This window comes from Culex pipiens, chromosome 3, assembly GCF_016801865.2.
Source record: "Culex pipiens pallens isolate TS chromosome 3, TS_CPP_V2, whole genome shotgun sequence".
Classification (NCBI taxonomy): Eukaryota; Metazoa; Arthropoda; class Insecta; order Diptera; family Culicidae; genus Culex; species Culex pipiens.
The window spans coordinates 19,649,846-19,660,867 of record NC_068939.1 but is presented as its reverse complement, the minus strand read 5'-3'; the positions used below and the strand labels follow the sequence as shown (position 1 = coordinate 19,660,867).

Genomic DNA, 11,022 nt, shown 5'->3' with positions numbered 1-11,022 from the left:
GCTCATCCCTTTTCGCTCGCAGCTACTCGGGGAATCCTTGTTAGTTTCTTTTCCTCCCCTTCATAAATGTTAGGGGGTAGTCACACAATATTTGAGGCCACGGTTTTAGACACAGTGTGTCCTCGAGTCAAGTTTGTACGCGCGCACCGATGTGGTCGTCGCACTCGAACCGAGGATCTTAAATGTTTTGCCACCACATAAGGTAGCAAAACACCATGCTGCGTGCGTACTCTCGTATACTGTATCGATTTTAGACCCGGGAGCCACCCGGTCTACCTCAGTGCACCGCCCCAGCAGTCGTGAAAGCCTCATTGCTCGGAATCTGTGCAGTCTTTCCAAGCTTGTTTATAACCCTTATAATCATTCTAGATACGCTCTAGTCATTGTAATATTATCACGACTGCAACCTTTCTTAGTCATTTGTTACATTTTTATGACTGCAACCCTCGATCGATACCTACGAGAGTACAACACAGTTAGATGTATAAATACAAGCACTCAAAATTGTGTACATCGCGTTGTACGATGTGTATTATGCGTTCAACTTGTCAATGTTCATGTGTCCTGTAGTTCACATTATGACTCGCATTTAAATGCGGTCTTCATCGATCCACGAGCCGAGTGATCCCCTGCCTAGGGTTTGATGGTTTGTTATGCATTCGCATGTATTCAAAAATGAAACACTGTTTTGATGGTTGCACAGTACTGCAAGAGTTCTGTACAGGATGACCAGACCTACCGTGCGTGTTTGCACGGACCACGCGTACCGTGGTAGCGTAGCGCGTTATAAAATGAACCTATCACGCGCTCACTCGGTGCCGCGATATTGACTAGCCAGCCTTTTGGTAGTTTACTCCGAGAGCCATCCATACTACCTCAATGTACCGTCCCAGCCGGGTAGTCAAAACGGCTGGCTGTGTGCACGCTCTCGGTGGTAGATACGTACATGCATCTCCGAGTGCGCACCGCTCCGCAGAACCGCGTATGACGTTCCCGGTTCGATGGTGTAATTTTCATATACGCTCATGAACGACAAAAAAAATACACCTCTGTGCGCGCACACGACAGCCCTCACATCGACACACGAGTCGGAGTACACTCGACTCACCTCAATGTACCGTCCCAGAAGGGCAAAATTCACATGTCCAAGCCAAGCCAACTTTGCTTCTTAAGCCAACTTGGCTTAACATCCCTTAAGCGAATTTGGCTTAACGACGACACCTCTGTGCGCGCACACGACAGCCCTCATATCGACACACGAGTCGGAGTACACTCGACTCACCTCAATGTACCGTCCCAGAAGGGCAAAATTCACATGTCCAAGCCAAGCCAACTTTGCTTCTTAAGCCAACTTGGCTTAACATCCCTTAAGCGAATTTGGCTTAACGACGACACCTCTGTGCGCGCACACGACAGCCCTCATATCGACACACGAGTCGGAGTACACTCGACTCACCTCAATGTACCGTCCCAGAAGGGCAAAATTCACATGTCCAAGCCAAGCCAACTTTGCTTCTTAAGCCAACTTGGCTTAACATCCCTTAAGCGAATTTGGCTTAACGACGACACCTCTGTGCGCGCACACGACAGCCCTCATATCGACACACGAGTCGGAGTACACTCGACTCACCTCAATGTACCGTCCCAGAAGGGAAGTCAAAGCGGCTGGCTGGGTGCGCGCTCTCGGTGGTAGATACATGCATGCATCTCCAAGTGCGCACCGTTCCGCAGAACCGCGCATGACGTTCCCGGCGTATCCCAATTAGGAATAAATGTGCATCGAATAAGCATTTTACGTGCATTAAATGTAAATTAGGTGCAATTTGTAAAATAAAATGCATGGGAAAGAATGTACACCGAATGTCCACTGAATTCCCATCGAATGTGTAAAATGCATTAGAATGCATTCGAAGTGAGCCACCCTTGCTTTCCATTAATTTTTTTTTCGAAAAATTAAAAAAATATATAATCCTGAAATTTCGTCTAATTGACGACCCTTAATGGTGTCAAATATTGAATATTACGCCATTTTAAATGTCAACAAGAAGATGTCTACACGCAAAACCGCCAATGCGAATTTTATGAGCATTGGTACCAGAATTTTGAACATCGAATGGTCAACATCGATCATGCACATCCGATGTTCAAAGCGCGATGCCCATTCGATGTTCATCTTGCTTTTTTAGAAATTTGACAGTTCATTTGATTGTGTGCGTGTCGCCGCGCGCAGCTTTTGGCTGTTTTCACTATTCGCCACTGGCGGCGCCACCGTACATTGCCGCTACTGGGCTAGTACCGCTTTTCGCCACTAGATGGATTTATTCCCCCAGGACGCAAACCAAATATGAACGAAAAATATGAATTAAAACGAATTATTTTTATTGCTTCAACACGATAAATAAAACTAAGCTATGCATTGGATATTGAAATTACGCTTTACTTAGTTTTATTTATCATGTTGAAGCAATAAAAAATATGTTTTGATTAATATTCCTCCTAAGAAGAATATGGGATTAAAAAGCAAACAGTTTTTTGTGTTTTATTACATATTTTAACAGGAACTATAACGTTGTTGCATTGATTTTAGTTGGTAGGTTAACTCTAAATTATTGTGTATTATTGTGTGATCAAATTACAAACACCGCAAGGCCAAATCTCACTTCTTTACTACTTCTGTTTCTCCTCTTCTTGGCTCCGACCACTCCGTCCTTCTTCGCGATCTTCTTTTCCTTCTTGTCCCCGGTAACAGCCTTCTTACCGGTCTCGGACTTCTTAGCGGTGTTGGTCTCGTCGCGCTTCTTGGTGGTTCGGTCTCCTTGTCGGCAGCCTTGACAATAGCCTTGTTTTTCTCCTTCTCAGAACCGACTGAGCTGCGCGATTCAGTTATCAACGGTCCGGTCCGGCGGCAGATATGCTCCGACGGGGCAGGACCAGCACCTCCATATACTCGGACGCGACTCAACGCAACGTTTTTGATGGCCAGACGAGATCCCTTGCGCTCCAGCACCACCGGCGTGATAAGACGATGGATCTTGTGCTTTTGGACTTCGTCTTCTTGCCGCTCTTCTCCGGAAGCGGGTGCTCTCCCACAAACTGACGCACGGCTTCCTCCTTGCGGATGTTATTCGCACGCTTCGGTCCGAGACGGCGCGGCATGGTCGTATCCGTTAGTCCGGGAATGTCCTTCTCGACCTCCCTCAGGATGTTCAGCGCCAGCACCGACAGGTTCCGGTCCACGATACAACAGCGAATCAACGTTGCAGCTATACTGCCAGCGGTTCGGGTTGGTCTGGAATTAAATTTTGAATTCTTTTTGAATAAAACTTAAAAATGATTTTATATAAGAGGTTCAGATTAAGTGGATTCGCTCATGTGTCTTCAGAAACTTGTGTAAATGGGGGACATCACGGAGTTCCGGGAAGGTGTCCCGGACGCGTCCACGAGAGCTGGAAGAGCAATAAAATCTAGTGTACCTTCTTGTGCTGGGACCGCCCGACCTTTCTGATCATGTTTATGGCCTCCGCGAGTGGTGCTATTTCTTACAAAAAATAACGAATTTCAAGATCTAAAAGGACACTCACTTTTGTTGTTCTTCTTGGCGGAAATCTTCAGCAACATGTCCACATCAATGACCTGATGTTTCCGGTTCTGGTGCTTCCGGACGGCAATGTGCGTCAGCATAACGCGCTTTTCCAGGAGGTGCGTGGTACATGATGTGAGGTGGCCGTCCCTGTTTCGCGCGTCCCTCGGTGCCATCGGAAAGCTTCTCTTTCGCTCCATGCTGGTGGTTCTCAAATTCGACCACTTACTGCGGCAGGAAAAAGGAGGAAATTTTTAAGAGTTGAGTCAGAAAACAATTTTCCCAAAAAACACAAACATTCACTAGCTCGTTCTGGCAGTCCCAGCCAATGTTTCCCGGGACCAACCTGCATATTTCAAGCACTTCCCTCGCGAACCACACAACCGGGGCCATCGGAACCGCTGTTGGCCAAGCACAACCCGCGAACGTCCACGGAACACCGTAAAACCCGACGACGACAGACGCGCGAAAAAAAAACGGACAACGTCAAGTAAGAGAAACGTCAATCTGGTTGAAAAAGAAGAGTAGGCGGCAGGCTATTTTAAAAAGTAGAAAGAAGAATTTGAGAGACGGTGTGCAAAATAACGCACACTAAGACAAAAAACTTTATCGTATGATTCAGATTGTGGTAGTGTTGGTAAATTTTGTAACGCTTTGAACATCTGATGTTCAAAATTGTGAACATCGGATGGGCTGCGGCGATTCAGCATTCAACGTTCACCGGAATAGGTTTGCGTGTAATCTTCAATACTTCATACATGAAATTGCAAGAAGTTTTCTGAATTGCCGTAAAAATCGGGGATGGCTTCTCATAAGCATTACAGTCAAGACTCGATTATTGATTATCCGAAGGTTTAACAATTTCAAATCCAAGATGGCGGCCAATATGGCGGTGATGGAATATTGAAAAATGCATTTTATTATTAAAAAGGCAATCAACTATTCAAATTTGAAATTTTAAAAATGGGATCGCAGAACTCTAATTTTATGTTTCAAACAAGAAAAAAAAATATTGTTCGTGATTCGATTATCTGAAGTGAAACTATTCCGAGGCCTTCGGATAATCGAGTTTGGACTGTACTTAGAAAAAATCCAGAAATTGCATTTTTTTTGTAAGAGTCAATCTTTAAGTTGCATAACTATTTTTATTTTTTTTTGCCAAAAAAACATTTATTCAAAAAAATAATTACTCGGCGTCAAAATATTTGATCTTACTTCCCTATGACTCAAAAGTTACGGATTTTTATCAAATGAAACATATCGAAAAACATTTAAAAAATTAAAAGATAAGGGTTTGAAATTTTTTTTTGTGAAAAATAGATAATTTAGTCCAATGACTTTTTCCTCGATCCTATTTTTTTCTGAACAGTCCTAATCGATATCTAAAACATAGCCGAAGATACCAAATCGATCAGAAAATGTTATTAAAAGTTACAGATTTTCGTTTATTTAAGTACCATTTTTGTATGGATAACTGTCAAAATTGTATGGATGAACCAATAACAGAAAATGGCTTCGTTAGCCATTAGGGAAGGCCCAAATAAAAAATAAAACAAAATATAAAAATGCACAAAATTGGATAATTTTGTAGAGAACTGACCATTGATAGGTTGAAGATTGTTTTAGCAGATTGAAAAGTGTTAAAAGTATTTCAAGAAACATTTTTAAACATATTTTGAATAGTTTCAAAAGTATGTTGACTATTATTATGAAAACATAATTAAGTATAATTTTAGAAATACTCTCAAAGTGTCATGTTTTTCTTGAAGAAAATGAGTTCGAACCGGAAAACGGACCATCTTTGGACAATAATTTGCACTGAGAATAATACTATATTTAATGTTTCAAGGAAGAAAAAATGTATTCTTTGCTATTTAGTACTTCCATGCTTGTCTTATGTGCGAAATAAAAAAAACACGTTTCATATTTCCACCAAAAGAAACTAGCTCACGTAGCTTTCCACTTTAATTATTCTTTCTTTTTTCCTTAAGCCCTTATCGCATTTGTTCTTGCTTTTTCTTTAGCAACCGCACCGTGGTGGTAGACACTTTCCCACCCACCTCGGCCAGCCCAAAACCTTGCACGTGAAAAGCACCACTTCTTCGGGGGGAGCTCCTGCACTTGCAACCAAAATCGATTTTCTTTTTTCTCTTTTTGTTCCCACCCCCTTCTTTAATGCTGCCGCCACTATTTCACTCAATTATTTTCCTTCTTCTCCACACCCACGATCTGCGCCTGGGTGCAGTGTAGTTGCAGTGGGTGGTGGTGACGGTGGGTGGGCCATTTTCCACGCGCGCGTCCAAGACTTATCGCTGTACGTGCCCACGTGTCGTTTTCTTCGGGTTGCCCGGACCTACTGCACCAGATACCAGAAACCTAAGAAGGGGAGGGGGGTGGTACGAAACGGATTATGTGTCCGAGGATTTAATCTTCTTGTAGGTGGTTTATGGCTTTCGGGGACGACACGACACGCCCTGTTTTGCAGGGAGAAGCGACGCCGATTTTCCACACCGGTTGCACACGGCACCGCAAGGCTTCGGGGTATTGAACGGCTGGAGCACCAGGGCACGATCCGGCAAGGAAATTGCTCGCCAGCAACAGGACGGATCTGCAAGGAGAGAAGGTTAATGGAAAACATGAAAAAAAGATTAAATTGATGTGAAAATTTTGCGGAAGTTTTTCGGGGGGTTTTTAGAAGGAGAATTATGTTTTGGCCAGAGGCTATAAATCCTTTTTTTTGTTGAATCTTAAAAGGTTTGGAAAAACGAGTCAAGCAAGTTAATTAAAATCACTATCATAAACAAGCAAATTTAAGTTTTCAATTTTCTTGTCACTTCCCATTACCAGACACTACTCAACTATCAACTAATTCTAAAGCAATTTGAAAGCAGTTTTGCCATCGAAACAAATCTCAGCAAAGTTTCTCCGCTTATCCTAAATTGTTTCATCCGTCGCCAGGAAACTCACTCCACTTTATAGTTTGCCAGCAATGATTCCTCCCCCTTCCCTTTCGACCAGGTGGCAGGTGGCAGAATGGCGACAGTTTCCAACTTTAATTAAACGAGATGTTTTCTCGTAATTACGGGCTGGGATGAAAATCGCTTTTCGTTTCGGGGATTAGTAGAAATAGTTTCGGCGCTGGTAGAACCATTAAATTAGCTATCAATATAAGTGATTGAAAGGGGTTGACAGGTTCGAGCGGTGGGACCAAAGCGATTCTGTCAATAATATGCCTTTTGTGTGACGGGGGAAAGATCATCGCCACAGGTTGACCCCGAGTAGGGACGCACAGTGAAAAAAAATGTTAATAAAAAAATAACAAAGCCTCACATTTAAAAAGGACAAACAGAGTCTAAAACTCTTCGAAATGTAGACACGATTTGATATTTTTGAAAACAAAAAAACTTTCATTGCTGTTAGGATAATTATCACATTTGATAATTCGGGCCAGTTGATATTAACTACTTTACAAACCAAATTTTGAGGTATGCACAAAAAATAAAAATTCAGCTAAGAAACTTGTTTAACTGGAATGCCTATAAATTTGTAGTATTTTTGAATTCAATTTCTATTATTCTTAAAACTAAAATGAACAATTTTTACTGTAAAATTGTTCACGGAACTCGTTAGTGCAGTTTGTTTTCTGATTTGGATTAGTGAAAAACATGAGACACTTTGGGAGTATAGAAAAATCCGCATCCTTAATGTTTCCATGATTATAGATTACTAACTTTTAAAACCTTTGAATTTATTTTTGCAACTCGCTTGTTGGGGTACTTTGTTAACTTCTCACCTCGATTTACGGTAAGTTGGTTTTGATGTTCAAACACCTTGCGTTAAGAACCTGGTACATTTCGTCGATTTTTTTGCCTAAATAATCATGGGAAATGCTTTGTTTGTGGGCTGAACAGAAGAAGAAAAGCATTTTTTTCTCAAAACTAGTCATGTTTAATTCAATTCTAGAATAAACTTTCAAAAGATCCTATCTGCATAGGAAATCCATAACTCACAGATTTTTTTGAATATTTAAAACCTCAATGCAAAATAATTCAAAGAGTTTTGCCTTCCTCACCTCACTGAGGCAAGGCTATAAAATCACACGAAAAATGAACTTCTTAAATACGACTCCTAGATATACCTTCACGTATACCTATCGACTCAGAATCAAATTCTGAACAAATGTCTGTGGGGATGTGTGTAGACATGATTTTTTTCCACACGATTATCTCAGAACTGCTGTACCGATTTTGACCGGATCCGCTTTATTCTGTTCGTTTTGGGATCCCCTAAGACCCTATTAAATTTTATTCTGTTTAGCGAAGTACTTTTAAAGTTATGCCAAGAAAAAGTTTTTTTTTGTAGCTTTTTGACCTTTTTGACCACGCGGGGGATTGGCAGCCACACCCCCTTGCATGTGTATTGCCCGGTTGCCACATCGCTTAAGCAGTGCCTGCGTCTCTTCTGGAAAAAAACTGTATTAATTATGTTGCTGCATCATTTTGTCTCGACAAAGATTTACACGAACTTTTTACTGAAATATATAACTCATGAGACTTTTCACCTTTATTTTGAAGAGTTGGTAAAAAAAAGAATTGAAAATTGCTGTTCAAGTAAAATCAATAATTTAAAAAAAAAACAAATGAAAAAATAATTAAAAAAAAAATAAAAAAAACTCCTAAATTAATTTGTAAATACCACCTAAAATACAACATGAAAGCGGGGAAGACACCAACCACCTTAAGGTGGATTAAGTAACGTTTTTCTTGTTGGAATGAATGCCAAAATTCACCATTTTGAAATCCCATCCCATTATCATTAATTAAGAATTTGCCAATGTTAAAAAATACAAAAAGTGATAATTCAAAGAGCTGTTCATGTTTGTAAGAATCCTAAAAAATAATTGAAATTTGTTTCTAAAAATATATTTATTTTCTTAAACTGCTCCTGTTTTTAAACCTTTTACAATATAAAACTAATGCATAAAATCAATAAAAACTGATGGCATTTTATTTGAAAGCAAATTGTATTACTTTGAATATGGTCATGTTTAAAAGCATGCCAAAACCCCACATCAGCGATGGCATAATCATTATCAAAAGAAAATCTCTGGACGTTCATCAAGAGAAAACATCCGAAGGGAGCATGGCTCTTCACTCTCTCGCACGAAAGATCGGCAAAAAGAATCGAAAAAAAATCATCATCTTAATTATTCGGCGGAGGATCTTTCTCACTACTACACTTGCAAGCGTAACGTCAAACGTTGAAAAATTACCTGTCACATTTTGTAGATGGGCAATGTGTGTAACCAAAGTGAAATAAATTTTATTGAGTGGTGCTGACAAGGAAATTCAAAAAAAAATCATCAGCAGATTGATTTTCTTGGAGAGTTTCGCGAGCGATTTTCATTTGCGTGATTTACCTCCTCTCTCTTTCGCGGGTGAAGAAAGTTTGTAAGCGAAATTGATTTTTTTTTGCGATTATTCCATCCCTGCCCCACATTAACTATATTTTTGTTGAAACCAATTAACTAAACCTGGGGTTTGTTTTTCACTAAAATTTTCAATATTTTAGGCAAAAATAAATTTTGCAGTAATTTTTGTAGTGTCCCAGACTATGCCTTTATGTATTTTTTTTTTGCAATTCAAATAAAAATGGTATGGTAAACATGAAAAAAATAAAATAAAAAAGAGACTGTTATTAAAACATGAAAATACTAGAAGGGCAAATGGTAATGAGGTGATAGCATAGACCAAATTCTATCAAAAACAATCATGTTATAAACATGATAAATGAAATTAACAAACCCAAAAATGAAAACTTGATAAAACAAGAGAAGCCAAGATTTACGTAGAACAAAAGTTGTTAAAAATAAATTCCTGAGCACAGGAAAAAAATGGAACATCAGAGGGTTTAAGCATAAAAAAGAGTTTACAAATGTAATACAAAGAACCAAATAATTTACGAAACAAATCTTCGCGAGAAAAAAAAGCGCTCCTGTATATCGGAATTACACAACAATTCCAAATATTTCTAAGCGAGTCCGAACATGCTAAATTGTTTTCAGTTGATTAATAATTTTGATCTTAAAATCAATGATTTATTCATTTACTATACGAAAAAGCAAGTGGTTACATAGGTGGGCCATTCAATCGCAGAGTTATTGGCCCGGAAGCCAAGGCCTTAGCTATCGGTCTGTTCTGAAAAATTTTGAAAACCCACTAGGAATCAAAATTTGTAAATTTTTTTTAGACGCAAATTAGATTTGGGAACAAAACTAACCTCACAGACAATTTGATAAAGTGTACTATTTCCGAAAAACTTGCATCTCACCATCAGTCTGCGATCAGCAGAGAAGCGAGTCAGACGTGCGTCCCTCACACACCAAAATAGTGCTAAAAGTGCAAAAATGCCTCACGGCAAGAAAAAGAGACGGTCCTCACCAGCAGGATCGGTAGATTTGAAGAAGCTAAAGAATGCCGAAGCGCTACCTGCAAAACCAGGCAGTTTGAGCAAGGACGCTCAAAGTTCGTCTGGAAACCAGTTCGTTACCCTCCCTGTGGACGTGAGCGAGAAGGAAGAATTTGAACGACGGGAAAAGTTGCCACCCATTTTTGTGAAAACATCGTCATCGGATTCGGTGCGAAAGTGGCTGATTGGGTTATCAAATCTGGTGCTTTACGAGCTTCCATTCGCTTGTGTGCTGATGAGCTCAAAATTCTGCTACCTACCAGAAAGGATTACAACTACGTTCGGGATTTCCTGAACAACACAAAGATTGAATACTGCAGCCATGACGATCCAGGTAAACGCCCCATGAAACAGGTCTTCCGAGGCCTGTACGACATGGATGTCAGTGTGCTGAAAGAAGAGCTAAAAACTCTTAAGTGAGCTAAAAACTCTTACGTCAGCGATTCTCAACGGGGGTACCGGGCCTACTTGATTTACATGGCAGGGGGTACCGGCCTAGACGAAGGTTGAGAATCGCTGTCTTACGTGATCGAAGTCTTCAATATGACGAGGCACAACAAGGACATCAAGTATCGTGATCAACTGTACCTGATTCATCTCGAGAAAGGATCGACAACGCCGTCTGAGCTGAAAGCAGTTCGGGCAATTTTCAACATAATCGTGACTTGGGAACTTTATCGTCCAGTGCATCGTGACGTGACGCAATGTTCGAACTGCTTGCAGTTTGGACATGGTGGAAGGAACTGTTCCATCAAGAGTTGTTGTGCAACCTGCGGAGGTGAGCACAAAACTCAAGCTTGCGAAACAATCAACGAGTACATCGAAGCGAAATGCTTCAATTGCGGCGGCAACCATTCTACCAAGAATCGAAGCTGCCCAAAGCGAGCTGAGTTTATAAATTCGGCAGCAAGCGACGACGAGGCACCAACCAAATCGTCGCAAAACACCACCAACTTTTACGGACGTGGATTTTC

General features: G+C 40.6%; 2 protein-coding genes and 3 pseudogenes across 9 annotated transcripts in view; all 5 read right to left on the bottom strand.

The window, feature by feature from the left end:
* The window catches only part of LOC120422924 (large subunit ribosomal RNA), a 3,305-nt pseudogene extending 3,205 nt beyond the window's left edge, over positions 1–100 (bottom strand).
* The window catches only part of LOC120412866 (60S ribosomal protein L28), a 510,937-nt gene that overhangs the window by 317,259 nt on the left and 182,656 nt on the right, over positions 1–11,022 (bottom strand). The window lies entirely within an intron of this gene.
* Positions 1–11,022, bottom strand: part of LOC120422922 (kazrin-like) — a 225,603-nt gene that overhangs the window by 168,247 nt on the left and 46,334 nt on the right. The window contains exon 2 of one of the 8 annotated variants that reach the window (XM_052710457.1): positions 5,532–6,188. The exons of 6 other annotated variants lie outside the window; for them this stretch is intronic. The gene's annotated coding sequence lies outside the window, so the exon portion shown is untranslated. The remainder of the gene's footprint in view (positions 1–5,531; positions 6,189–11,022) is intronic. One more of the 8 variants, XM_039586496.2, reaches the window with a different exon arrangement.
* LOC120422923 (5.8S ribosomal RNA) lies at positions 493–641 on the bottom strand (annotated as a pseudogene).
* On the bottom strand, positions 2,583–3,509 carry LOC120422913 (40S ribosomal protein S6-like; annotated as a pseudogene).